A 13,255-nucleotide genomic window follows, 5' to 3' on the forward strand; every position below is an offset into this window, starting at 1 on the left:
TTAGTGGATTTTATAATTAAAATGTTCGGAACACTCAAAGGACCTTCTCTCATTAATTATTATTATTTTTTTTTTTTTTTGGCGCATCGACTGCCTTGGCCATTAGCGCTCTCATTAATTATTAAAATGTAATTAGAGAATTTTGTGGTATCATAGAATTTTATTGAAATTCAGTCGCTCTTTTTTTGGTCTTTTCAGTCGAACAATGCTTTTTGACCTTTTTCTTTTGAATTTCGCTTTCCTTTTGACATTGTTACATCACTTTGCACCCCTCCATCAATCTGAAATTGGCCTTCCATCTAACCGTTGTATTCTTTTCAGTTCTTAAGGTCTTTTTTTTTTTTTAAAGCGCTTTGCTTAAAAAGAATTGAATTTGAATTTGAAAAAGTTTATTTACAATTTAAAATAGATTTAAAAAAGGAGGATTCAGGATGCAGTGCCTTACTCTCCACAACTTTAATATTGCTTAAAAAGACGACGTTAAATAAATAAAATATCAAATTTATAAATTTCTATTCACAAAGAATTTATTCACAAATAAACTTTCAAATTTAGGATAATTATAATCAAAAAAACAATAATAAACAAAAAAAGTTTTCTGAATATTTATTTTTGGTTCCTTGTTGACCACATTTCACGAATACAATTTTATTGACTCTTGGCCAAGTCCTAAAATGATTGCGGAAGTCCTTAAAAAAAATCATACCTACCATATTCTAATTGTAAAATACAAGGAGAACTCCTCCTGCAAATTCTTACTGGTTTTGTTGAGGAAAATTTTGTGAAAATTTCATTTGTATTTTCATTAGAAAGTGTTTAGCTGTTAATTATTGTTCAAATATAGGTTCTGATGGAAATGTGGATTTGGTCCCGGAATTGTGGCTTTAATAACTTTGATTTTATCCATCTTAGAACGCGTGTAACTCTAACTGCTTTCGCAGCTTCATCCATCTTCATGAAAACCCTTTATTTATTTGGTATTTGATCATTCTTTCAAGAAAATGCCCTGATCTAGAAAGTCCTATAAAAGGACCTTGGCATTTATTACATTCAGGATGTACTCGTAAGTAGTAGCATACTTCACAAGTGGCGTCAAGACCATAACCGGAAGATATGGTTTCAATTTTAGATTAGAAATATCTATGCACCACCTCAAACCCCTCTCTAGAACCAATATTTCCATTTAAGAATATTTTTTATATGCATACACTTTTAATATATACTTACAATTTTATTTTTTATTTGTTTCAGGTGAATAGTGTAAAATTCGGGAGTGTTTTTATCCACACGGGAAGTGCTTTTCCACTTTCAACTAATTGTTCTTTTTCTCTGAGTTAGTGCGTTCAAAAAAAAATTATTCCGGTTTAGTCAAAATTTCGTCACAAAAAAGAGATTAATTAATGCGAAGTATTTTTGTTGATATAGTATATTTAAACTGTGCAAGTGTCAAGTGTTTGGATCCATCTGCAAGCGGATATCATCACCGGATATGTAACTGCCAAGAGAGGTTACATATCCCAACCTACAGCTAGCTATAAAGGTAGGCTTGAGGAATTATTGGGGCACCATATTGATGATGTCAGCACCAAAATTAGTGCTGTAGTTTTCTCTAAAATATTTTATCTCTAAAAAAATTAATAATAATTATAGTTCCATGTTTAATTAATATAATTATTAATTTTATTAATTAAAATAAATGGAATTAAAATTATTAATTAATACATTTATATGGGCCATTAATAATATCCTTCTTCGGAACTTCCAGTCCAAGTAGAGGTGAGCCGGTGAGTCTGTATTTCATTATATTTTGTTTAATACATAAAAATACATGTTACTTTTTTGTCGAACTTATTTTTTATTCGCGACTACATGTAAATTACACTCTTTTCGGTTAGTGTTCTGCGTTTAAAGCATCTTTTAGTCTCCAAGAGCTCTCTCCTGGATTTGACTTTGCAGCAGGTAAATATTTTCGTAATAATTACTTATTCTGTTTATTTATGAAGCAGATAGAATTTTATTATTATTTAAAGTTTTTTCCTTCCAGATATTCCTGGAATGAAAACTTTTTGGGACTAGTATTTTTTTTTTTTTTTACAGGAGTGATTTTTTGATATAATATTTTTTTTTTAAACTTGTGCGTGAAAAAAAAAGTAAGCTCGGGATTTCAAAATTTACGTCAAAGGATTTTGTGTGAGTTCATTTTACTGTGTTTAATCTAGAAATAGTGTGGTAGTGTGGTTGATGGCGACAAAAAACGATTTATCACATCCTGTAAGAAAATCGCCTCCTAGGTAAGGAGAATTAGATATATCTATTTTGTAAAGATTTCCTATTGAAATGTGAGTTTAAGAGAAAAGCTTCAGAAAGCTTCAAACTTTGCTGCGCAAGGTTTGCTTCAAAAAATCCTTCCGATGCTAAGGTTTTTGGGAGTGCAATTCGTCCACCGTAAGCGCGACTTTATGGATGCGATTTTTCTTGAAAATAGCTCCAACAATTTTCTTTAATCTCGGCTAACGGTTTTCCGTGTTGCCTTAATTCACCCGTAAATAACGCGTGTTCTACAGTCTCCTTTTCTCGCACTGTCCTTTACCGCGTTACCTAAACAACTCCTGATCCTCTCTCAGACAGTCAGCTGTTGTATTAGAGTGGGCTTAACTTTAGTTTACCATGCTTACCTCATATTGCGTCTCCTCCTCTTTTTTATCATTTCTCATCAATCACTTAAACCCTTTCAAATTTCAAACCATTATATATCTTTTCCTAATTATCAGATTATAATGATTTCTTTAGCAAAATGTAGAGAAAACTTAGCTCTATAACTGATACAAATTGCAATGTTTTAGTAATGATATTTGATGAGATATTGAAGGTTAAATTTTTGTGTAATGAACATTTACGAAACTTTTTACACGCCATTATCCCCTCTTCATCAGTTTTCATCTTTATCATCAATACCATTCGAATTTGTCCAATTTGCTTAGACCGACATTTTTCCTATATACTATAATAGATACTTAAATTTAATCGCTTAGAAACAATAAATTTTAATAACTTGTCTCACAGTCTCTAAATATTTTATTGGTTTAGATAGACTAAATTACAGTACGCCCTTGACACGATAAGTCGGTGATCTGTCTGAAGACTAGCCGACACAAGAGTTTTCTGGTTCACCGGTTTAATAGTGCTCTTTATTGTGTGTTCCCTCCCCTACCGCTCTTTATCAACCATTTCTCTTTGACTCTTCAACAATAAACTCTTCCATCAGACTTACATTATGCCCTCTTCTTTACATTCAAACAATGTTTATGACAAAATTAAGTCGACAATAAATGCAATACTTTATTTTTTTTTCTTGGATACTCAAAAATAAATACATATCTTTATAAAACTATTTACTTAGTACCTAGTTTGAAACTTTACATCCAATATTTACTGCTTTTTTGATATGTATAGTGGGGGTTCGATTCCCGGTCTTTAGGCCTTGGATTTTATTTAATGGTTATTAAAAGAAATTTATAGTAAGGGCGCCACGGTAGCCGAGCGGTTATAGGCTAGACCCACAAAGCTAAGATGTATTTGCGGTACTAGTCTAGGCCTTGGATTAATGATTAATATGAGAAATTTATAGTAAAGTATGTTAGGCGGTTATAGGCTAGACCCGCAAAGCTAAGGTGTATTGCGGTACTAGTCTAGCCCTTGGATCTTATTTAATGGTTAATATGAGGAATTTAAAGTATGTTTTCTAGTCGTCTCCGTCTATGACACTCTAATTTGGTAGTTGGATGTAAAGCCCGCCTGAAAAAGTAGGCATTACTTTACATTTACTTACATTTATGCACGAATCGAGGACCAAACTTATGTTTTTAGAAAACAATAGAATATGTCTAATCTAGGCTGAAATTAGGGCATAATAGGCCGTGTGGCAGAGAGAGAGAATGTGTGTGTGAGTCAAGGTTTTTAAAAGGGCCCCCCTTATGTAACTGTCGGATATTTATTCCTCAAGGGCATCCCCTCATCTGACTGTCGCTCCCTCCATCTCCACCAGTTGGAGTAAACAATATTCTATGATGGCCTTCGTACCAGATCTCCATACCCATCCGTAGGACCCTGCCTCTCCAGCTAAAGGACACTCTCTAAATATCCACACTTGTCCTACTACTGCTGCGCACTCTATCGTTAATTCTTCAGCCTATTTGAATGTTCTACTGTCGACATTCACTTCTCAGCCGAAAATTTACATTCTATGCATATATACTGTTCCTAAAAACCATATATCACACTGTAACGACACGTTTATAGGTATATCTAACATCATCCCCTCCACAGAACTACCCGTAGACTAGTTAGAGGAAAGAAAAAACACTGTTTTGACACACAGAGGACATTAAACTGGATACTTCCGGTGAGATTTTGGAATAAAAAATTGCAATACTTCCTCTTAGTGAGAGGGAATTGAAGATAATGGAAAGCAGATGAGAAATTAGTAACAATGTACTGTACAATATCCGTGGTAAACTAATTTGCATAGATAATTAGCAAAATAGACGTATAAATGCAATCAATAAGTACGCTGTTATTAGAGCTATTTATGAGTTAGAATGCAGGCTAGTCTGAAGAAGAAAGATTCCTTTTGAGTTCCACTTTAGTTCGCAGTCTGGTGTCCTAGATCTCCTCGGGGTTCCCTCATGCACCTTGACACACATTCTCTACAGCTAACCATAACACCGTTCCTGCTGATCTTCTAGAGTTATATTTAATGCCATTTTTTTCCCTACCATATCTGGGATAAGTTGGATATCATTAATCTAAAATGGATTTTTTATTTTTTTCAATTTAAAGTTTTCTTTTTGTCTTTTTTTTTTTAATTTGTTTTCTCTTGGGTATAAGACGTTTTGTGATCTACTGGTTGCGAACTAAGTAGAGTGTTATCGGAAGTAAAGAGATTTCGTTCAAGAGATTTACATTTCCGGCTAAAAGACATCTTCTTCAATTTCGAAATTTTGTTGTCATTGGTAACATATTTAAATTTCTCGGTTACACAGATGGTAATGATGTAAAATTCAGAGAAATAGCACTTTAGAGAAAAGAGCTGTCACCGCACTTCCCTTAGAACTACTTTTAAAGAAATACCCTTAAAGAAAAAACTAACAAAAAAAATTATTTCACATAAAAGATGTAGTCTTATTACAAACATGTAATCTTAATTAGTTATACAGTAATTATAATGAAAAAAAAAGTAATGCCTAATTTCGCAGGCCGGCTTTACGTCCAACTACCAAATTAGGTGTCGTGGACGAAGGCGACTACCAAACATACTTTAATATAAATTTCTCATATTAACCATTAAATAAAATACAAGGACTAGACTAGTACCGCAATACATCTTAGCTTTGCGGTACTAGCCTTTAACCGCTCGGCTATCGTGGCGTCTAATAGCCAAGAATTATTGACATTATTAATGAACCTTGCATATAAAATATTTCTCATGGCTTCTACGATTTTTCTCTATAAATTGTTATATATTTTAGGCGTAAATCAAAAACCATAGAATAGTATGTATTTTATTATGACGTAATGACAGTTTAAGATCTGTACTAGGGTGAATAGAAGGATGTGTCATGAAGCGAATGTACTATTTACTAACTAGTCAATGTTAGTAACAATAAAATAGATTTAAGATACAATAGATTTAAGAGTATTGTAACAAGTGCAAGTCGTGAGATTGATTAAACTATATTTCTATTTCAAATTTAAAAATAAATATGTGTAAATAAAATTTCGAAAAGCGCCTTTCTCTTCAGTATGGCGTTACTCTCTCTCTAGGTACTCCATCCCACACAAATCAAGCTAGTTATATGTATATATATAGATACATAAAAGTGGAGAAATGTTCCATGACCCTGACCTGGTGACCTCCAAACCTGATAACTTCACTTTCACTCTCATCCCGTTAGTGGGCTTCCCTCTCCTGCTAAACCCTCCTTCTCCTTCTCCTCCTCTACTAAACTAACTAAATCTCTCCCCCACCTACTGTTGTTTGCGTTGAACATGAGCATCTCCCATATGGTCTGTATCTAGGCAGCTTACTTTCCAAGCAGAGAGGATAGTTTACTGGGTATGCGAGAGAGTTAGACTGATTATTCCCTATTTCTCTTATGTTCTAATTATTATTGATTGATTGATTGATGTTTTTTAAACTATTCACATCATTTAAGATACAACATTTAGGAATAAAATCACTGCAAGGTTCTTAATGAGGTCGTATCGGAATGTGGGTTTTGCCAAATAATTTTGACTCTTTAAGGCTATGAAATAAACATTAATGAAAAGTAAACGAAGAAATGTATTGTAAATTGAAGCCTAATTAATCAGGCAGACTTTACATCCAACTATCAAATTAGGTGTCGTGGACGGAGGCGACTAGCGAACATACTTTACCATAAATTTCTTATATTAACCAATAAATAAAATCCAAGGGCTAGACTAGTACCGTAATACAGCTTTGCGGGTCTAGCCTATAACCGCTCGGCTATCGTGGCGTATAATAGACATGAATTATTGACATTATTAATGAACCATACGTATAATATATTTCTCAAGGTGGAGTTAATTAACTCGTAGCCACTAGGCAGGGCTCTCCTAGGAAGAGAAGAAAACGACATCTCACATTCTGTTTGATTGCCTAGCTATTCAGGAGGTTGAAATATTTGGCTGTCCATGGCCAGAAGTGATCAAATCTTAACGAACACTAGTGGCGGAATATTCTGGACTGAAAGAAGCAGCGATTAGACAGTTATTAGATCAGTATAATGTACGACATTAAGCTATCAGGCTATAGTAACGTAGGGTAAACCAGTTCCACCTTGAGAGTCAATAATAATAATAAAAATACACGCAAAATATGCATTTATTTATTTATAATTAAGAAAATTCATTTTCATTCGGGAAAATTCATTTAGCGCATTTTAATGTGTGATGATCTAATTATAGTCAACATTTCAAAAATTTTAGTAGGAAACAGTTGCGTGAGTGTACACATCAGTTTATATAAAGTGAATTTAGAATTTTACCTTTAAAAGATTTCATCTATGTTAATACAAGGACAAAATTAGCCACTAACTGTTAATCAAAAAGTGTCAATAAATAAATAAATAAATACGAGGGTCGTTTGAAAAGTCCGTGCAAAGTCAGAGAGATAGCACCACTGGCGCGTATCGAGGTTATGTTTAGTTAGTAGCATCTCTTGGAAGAACATACACGAAGTTTCAGCCAGATCGGTCTATTTCTTTGTGTTTGGCATTCGTTTGAATCGAGGAAGTCGAGTGATTTTCAAAAAATGGACGAAAAAGAATTTCGTGTGTTGATTAAACACTACTTTATGAAAGGCAAAACGCCTCAGGAGACTAAAGAGAAGCTTGATAAACATTATGGTGACTCTGCACCTTCGATTAGAACAGTTTATAAGTGGTTTCAAAATTTTCGGAGTGGCCTTATGGGCACAAGTGACGCTGAACGTCCTGGACGCCCTGTTGAGGTTACTGCTCCAGAAATCATTGATAAAATCCATGATATGGTGATGGATGACAGAAGAGTGAAGGTGCGTAAGATTGCTAATGCTGTGGGCATCTCGAATGAACGGCTACATAATATTTTGCATCAACATTTGGACATGACAAAGCTATCCGCAAGATGGGTGCCGCGATTGCTCACGCTTGACCAAAAACGAAATCGTGTGAAGTGTTGCAAGGACGGTTTGCAGCTGTTCCAGAAGAATCCGCAGGACTTTAAGCGTCGTTTCGTCACTGTGGATGAAACATGGATACATCACTACACTCCTGAGACCAAAGAACAATCTAAACAATGGGTTACCAAGGGGGAATCTGCGCCAAAAAAGGCGAAGACCGTTCCTTCGGCCGGAAAGATTATGGCGACTGTCTTTTGGGATTCGCAAGGAATAATCCTCATCGACTATCTGGAAAAGGGTAAAACTATTACAGGTGCATATTATTCATCGTTATTGGACCGTTTGAAAACCGAGCTGCAAGAAAAACGCCCACGATTGGCCCACAAAAAAGTCCTTTTCCATCACGACAACGCACCAGCTCACACCTCAGCAGTTGTGGTCGCAAAATTAATGGAAATAGGGTTCCAACTCGTTTCACATCCCCCCTATTCTCCAAACTTGGCTCCCTCGGACTACTATTTGTTCCCCAATATGAAGAAATGGCTGGCGGGTAAAAGATTTTATTCAAACGAGGAGGTGATTGCAGAAACGAATGGCTATTTTTCAGACTTGGACAAATCCTATTATTCGGAAGGGATCAACAAACTAGAGCAGCGTTGGACGAAGTGTATAAGCCTAAAAGGAGACTATGTTGAAAAATAAAAAAGGTTTACCCCAAAAAATTAAGTAGTTTTTATTTTTGCACGGTCTTTTCAAACGACCCTCGTAATTGTTACATCAAGATATGATATAGAAAGAAGCCGCTGTGTAGTTAGTTATCAATGTTACGAAACCCGGAAGTTAGAATTTATGGAGTTTAATATAAATAGCAAGGTTCTTCTCACTATCATCTCATCTCTTACACACTCACACATATACACAAAGCATTTACTTCCTTTTTTTTTATACAAGGAGGTTAAAACTTGGAAATTATAGTTCAACTAAAAGTTCAAGAACGATATAAATTCTAAATGATCATTTTAAAGAAATTACTTTAATTTATTTTCAATTTTCAAAACTGCTTTTTCACCGGTTTGTATTTGTCAGGACGTCAAATGCTATTGGTTGGTTAAAAATTATCCAAAAAAAATGGCTCTTTTCCGCTTTATTTGTGTTCAGTTAGAAAATAAGTTAATTAGAAATTATCCATTTTTTTCCCCAAGGGTTTTCCCCACAATGAGGATTCCCTCGCCCAAACTAATTTAATTTTTTATTTTACTCCAAATCTCTCTGTTTTTTTTGCATCTTCAATTGAAACGCCATATCCTCCTTAGCCATCTTAAGCCGTGACTTCCGCAGCTTCTCTCTGGGTCCCATTCCATGGTCCGTCTAGGAATCCTTCGCTCTTCCATCCTTGAAACATGTCCGAGCCACACCAACCTTTTCTTCGTAATTGGAAGATGTCCTTCTCTACTTCCATAGTCTTTCTTATCTCCGAATTTCTCACTCTTTATAAACGGGATTTTCGAGCGGACCTTCTCCAAAAAAATCCATCTCGGTTTCCAACAATTTCCCTCTCTCTTGACTTCCTAGAGTCCATGTTTCACTACCGTACAGTATAATGCTTTCGTCTATGGAATTATACATCAACCATTTAATTGACGGTAGTATGTTACTGCTCCACAGTAGAGCAACCGTATGGCTCTGCGACCCTCAGTGATCCTTCTTGACACTTCTCTCCTAGAGCCGCCATCCACTTCAAGGATGGTACCCAGATATTTAAAGTAGATTTTAAAGCATTTTTAGATAACCCTGAATTTTATAACCTTTTAAGCAAATAAAATTTACAATTCAATTTGTTAAAATATTAATTAAACTTAACAGCTGTTTAGTTTTCTAGCATCATCAGCACTTTCTGTACACTTACACTAGTTGGCCTGCTAAAGCTTAAGCACTGGTGTGCATTTTTATGCTTGAAAATCCCCTTCATATATCTATTAGCTTTTTTCTTTTCACTATTTTTTGGTTTTCCCCTTTATTTTCTGACTTACCAACGTAAGAGAAAATTTCACAAGTAAAAAATTTTATAAATTGTGTTCTACCTGGAAGTAAGGGTACACAAAAACAAAAAATGGTAGCATCTGCAATATTTAGATAAGGGAGGCCGGTGTTGAAAGTTTATAAAGCATGTATTTGAAGGTGGTAGATCCCCAGTTCGAATCCCGCGTGTTGCTACTTTTTTTTTATTTGTTAGAAAACAATTTCTGTTCGAGTCTACCACATGTTTAAGGAAAACTAGATCTTAAATGAGTCACATAAAGAGAGAGACAATTGTAGAGTTTTCCGGACCATTTCCTGTTATTTTAACACTCAGATAGTTCCGTTCTAATACAGATGTTGTCTACAACCGGATATTTTAAAGATCCAGGTTTTTACAGAATCCGGGAAAAGAGTGGGCACAGATTTTGCTATATTTTAGAAAGGATTTAGCTTGTAGATAGATAATATTTGACCTCCTCCAAGTAATTGTCTATAATTGACTCTGTTGGGCCATTTGATCTTGAGATGTCGTCCTTTAAGCTGGCGATAATGTAGAGGTGAAAGGTTGAGAGAAGAGAATGGCACAGATACACCCTTCAGAGGTGTTCAGGGTTATGGCTGAGTTGCGGAATCTGTACATTAATATTCTGGCCAGTATAATTATTTCCGTAATTTACATTTAAATTTCTTGGAGATTTCAACTATCCAGGATAATCTCGAACTACTTCTTTATTTCATGTCTGGATTACACTGATCTGCTCTGGGAAGGGCTAGCCTTTATATATCCTTAGGGGAATGCATTTACTTTTTTCTTTATTAGTAGAAACCAAGGAATTCTGGCCACTTCCTTTACTTTCTTTTAGCCCCAATCCTCATACATCACTAACATAAATTTAAAATACATAATTTCATCATTTTCTTAAGCCATAATTTAAATTAGAATTAATTTCAAAACAAATTAAATGCAACCAAATACTCATTATGTTCAGGCGCCACGATAGCCGGAGCGGTTACTTACCTGCAAAGCTAAGATGTATTGCGCTACTAGTCTAGCCCTTGGATTTTATTTAATGGTTAATTTGAGAAATTTACAGTAAAGTATGTTAGGCGGTTATAGGCTAGACCCGCAAAGCTAAGATGTATTGCGGTACTAGTCTAACCCCTTGAATTTTATTTTATTGGTTAATATGAGAAATTTACAGTAAAGTATGTTTGGTAGTCACCTCCATCCACGACACTTTACTTTACTTACTTACTCATTACGTTCCACATTTCTTTTTATAGAACGGAGAGAATTTAGCAGTCATTATTCTATGTCCATTTAATTTCAATTTGACACTTTGAAATTCTCAATCTCACTTAAATTGGTACTTTAAAACAGATTTAATTATCATTTATTAGGTGGCCAGCAATTTAGTAGAAAAGCATCTCACCAAAATGAGTACACAAACTCGTGACAATAACCACAGTATTAGAAGACGACCTACTAAAATAGAATAAATACTAAAAAAAAAACTCTGAAGTTTCTATGGAGGTGTAGGTGTCTCTTCATCAGACCAGCTGTTTGACCTACTAAATTAGAATTTTAAAATAATCTTTTGGTGAAATTTGTCATTCGGTTTATTAATATATTTGTGTGTGTGTGTTATTCAGATAGTTTTTCCTGTTTTATCTTTTCCTACTCTCACAGGATGTTATCTTAGTTTAAAATGATATTTCCTTTTTTTTATCGCGCCATTTACGAAAAAATTAAATAAATAAACAATTTTCCCTAAACTTAGCTTACATTGTAGGCCTATTACTTTTATTAGAAACATTTTCTAATAAAAACCAATTTTTTCCTTTGGGTAGGGCTTCCTAGAAAATGTAGTTGCATTACACCAAGTTAACTTACGTCATTTGTAACTACACTTTGGAAGTTTATGTTAAAAAATCTAGGAAACCTTATTGTTTATTGTAATGTAAAAGTAATGGTTTTTTTTTATCTCATTTTAAAATTTGTAAAACGGAACATTTCTCTGCAGGATATTTGAAGGGAATTCTATCTTCACTAATTTTGCTAGTAAAGTAATGCCTATTTTTGCAGGCTTGCTTTACGTCCAACTACCAAATTAGGTGTCGTGGAAGGAGGCGACCAGCAAACACATACTTTACTATAAATATCTCGTATTAAACATTAAATAAAATCCAAGGGCTAGACTAGTACCGCAATACATCTTAGCTTTGCGGGTCTAGCCTATAACCGCCTCACATACTTTACTATAAATTTCTCATATTAACTATTAAATAAAATCCAAGGGCTAGTCTAGTACAGCAATACACCTTAGCTTAGCGGGTCTAGCCTATAACCGCCTAACATACTTTACTATAAATTCCTCATATTAACTATTAAATAAAATCCAAGGGGTTAGACTAGTACAGCAATACATCTTAGCTTTGCGGGTCTAGCCTATAACCGCCTAACATACTTTGCTATAAATTTCTCATATTAACCATTAAATAAAATACAAGGGCTGGACTAGTACCGCAATACATCTTAGCTTAGTGGGTCTAGCCTATAAACGCCTAACATACTTTCCTATAAATTTCTCATATTAACTATTAAATAAAATCCAAGGCCTAGACCAGTACCGCAATACATCTTAGCTTTGCGGGTCTAGCCTATAACCACCAATCATACTTTACTATAAATTTCTCATATTAATCATTAAATAAAATTCAAGGGCTAGACTAGTACCACAATACATTTTAGCTTTGCGGGTCTAGCCTATAACCACCAAACATACTTTACTATAAATTTCCCATATTAACCAATAAATAAAATTCAAGGGCTAGACTAGTACCGCAATACATTTAGCTTTGCGGGTCTAGCCTATAATCGCTCAGCTACCCATGGCACCTAAACATCTCACAGTGGCTTTCGGAAAAATAGTTTATTAATGATACTTTGAAAAGAAAAATGAGAAGATTTCCCCCCTTAAAGTGACTTTGTCTGTGTGTGTGCATGTAATGTACGGTCCCATCTCTTGGTGCTGGTAACAAAAATTCCGTGTTTATTGAAAATATTATTATTATTATTTAATGAATAAAATTTCACCTTGCTCTATAAGTACACCTTGATATATAGTTGATAAAATTGATCACACCTGTTTATTTAGATCAGATATATCGTTCTCAGAGATTAGTTCAACCACATGGAATCCATACTTCTATATCTGCGTCGTATTTTTTTTTTTAATTTATGTTTTGCTAATGTTTACATATGTCTAACTTAAATAAATATATGCTCTAGATATATTGCACGGAATTATGAGTGTGGTGTTCCATATTAATGCTTAAATAAACATTAATGTTACGATATATATATCGATAAGATATACATATTGTGAGAATTGCGCCCAGTTTGAACGGAATATATTTCCTACAGTTGAGGTTGTTGTTTTTTTTTTGATCAGCTGTAAAATATTTTTAATTTGATTATGGATGACCTTGATTTGTACTATTTCTGGTGCACTTAATGTAAATTTTCAATCCTTCGTACACTACTAAGTA

At 34.3% G+C, this 13,255-nt stretch overlaps 1 long non-coding RNA gene across 2 annotated transcripts in view; it reads left to right on the plus strand.

The window, feature by feature from the left end:
• LOC141448083 (uncharacterized) overlaps positions 1–13,255 on the plus strand; it is a 234,509-nt gene that overhangs the window by 63,504 nt on the left and 157,750 nt on the right. Inside the window, exon 2 of one of the 2 annotated variants that reach the window (XR_012454839.1) lies at positions 1,252–2,291. This is a non-coding gene — a long non-coding RNA (uncharacterized lncRNA). The remainder of the gene's footprint in view (positions 1–1,251; positions 2,292–13,255) is intronic. The other variant, XR_012454840.1, reaches the window with a different exon arrangement.

The sequence above is a fragment of the Rhodnius prolixus genome, unplaced genomic scaffold, assembly GCF_049639745.1.
Source record: "Rhodnius prolixus isolate KJV_2025 unplaced genomic scaffold, Rpr scaffold_13, whole genome shotgun sequence".
Classification (NCBI taxonomy): domain Eukaryota; kingdom Metazoa; phylum Arthropoda; class Insecta; order Hemiptera; family Reduviidae; genus Rhodnius; species Rhodnius prolixus.